The sequence below is a fragment of the Phoxinus phoxinus genome, assembly GCF_949152265.1.
Source record: "Phoxinus phoxinus genome assembly, chromosome: 5".
In the NCBI taxonomy this organism is placed as follows: Eukaryota; Metazoa; Chordata; class Actinopteri; order Cypriniformes; family Leuciscidae; genus Phoxinus; species Phoxinus phoxinus.
In genome coordinates, this window is record NC_136880.1 from 33,671,732 (window position 1) to 33,673,436 (window position 1,705).

Genomic DNA, 1,705 nt, shown 5'->3' on the forward strand with positions numbered 1-1,705 from the left:
AAGAACACATACGCAGCCGGATCATTTCCATAATGACCAATGCAATCTACCAAGAGCAACACAAATTAGCGTATGGTTTAAAACATGCTTTTTTTGGGCGGTAAATAATGGCGCAAATACCAGTAAATTCAGTAAATCCTGACAGCAGTTTTTTAAAAAAGGGCTTGCATTGGCACATGGGTGAGGATAGCCATTCGAATATATATATATATATATATATATATATATATATATATATATATATACCACCACTCGACGTCCAGTGTAAAATCAGGGTCTTGAAAAACAACATGCTCCTAAAGGTTGCCACAAACATATATAGGGAAACACACACAGTGAACACAATGTAAGTCACGTTTAAGCTCTTTGGATGATAATGCTTAACATAATCCAAACGTCTACTTGTCTGTGGTCACCCCGTTCTCTCATTTGTGTGGTTAGATTTGCTGTTGGATAAGTGTAAGGATGATAAACAGCCAAATCTGATGAGCTGGAGTCAGTCAGGAACCAGCAGGCGGGCTTATTAACAGAGCCCACTGCCTCCACAGCTCAATCACTGAACATACTGTCTCTCTTTATTTTGTCTTCCCTCACTCTCCTCACTCTCTTTGTCTCTGTCAGCGACTGAATGATGTCTGTTTCCACGGAAACTCCTTCAGGCAATTAGGTGTGCAAATATCACAGAGCGGTGCAGAAAGGACAAAACGTGCTGAAAAATGGAGTTGTGGGGGGGAGTAACAAAAGCAAGAATCAAAGGCCCTGTCCCAATTGGCACACTCCGGACTTGTGGACTTCCTCAGAGTCCACACTTTGGTGACGTCATGTAGTGCAGACCTAAAGGGCCCTTGGCGCGAGTCCACGAGGGCGCATTGAGAGGTATTTTTGGGACAGACTCGATCGCCACGCCGGAAATAGGAAGACGGTCCGGTTGTTGTTTAAATATTATATTTCTACATTTACATATGATTCAGTAAAGCCCTGACATTCGGTTATATTTATTTAATGAATCATAATGCAATCGTAGCCTATTATTCAGTGCACTATTTATGTTTATATTAAATATAAATATATATTTATGTTTGAGACATCAACCACTGGTTGATGACAATATGTTTGTATAAACTGTAGGTAATAACTGGTAAAATGTACACATAGGTCATAAAAACCATAATGATATTTACACTTAAATATGTTCTTCTCATGTTAACGTGAGCGAAAGCTCCTCCCATTCGTTGTCTGATTGGCCTTTCGCAAATTCGCAAGGACTCCTGGGTAGTTAAAGTGCGTGAAGCCTGCATCTATGCGGGCTTCGCGGAAGACCGCTTCAAGGGTACAAAGGGGGCGCTGCTGAGCACACTTCAGAGCGTTAAAATGATGAATGGGACGGTCTACGGACTCGTAGACTCAGCGAGCACGCGCAATTTAAGTCCACGAGACCGAAAGTCCACATGAAGTGCGTCATTTGGGACAGGGCCAAAGAGTCAAACGTAGATCCGTTCCACTAGCGGGCGGCGCTGATTTCGGCATTACTTGGTTACATCGTCTATGCTGAGGTTACAATATCAAAAGCCAGAGTTTATAAAACTAGAAGTCTATATAAACAACAATATAGCATGTGATTGATAAGGTTATTGTGACCTTTTGTAGGTGTAATATAGTTACTCTGTCATTTTTGGGGTTTGATCCAGAAGTGTGCATGAATAAC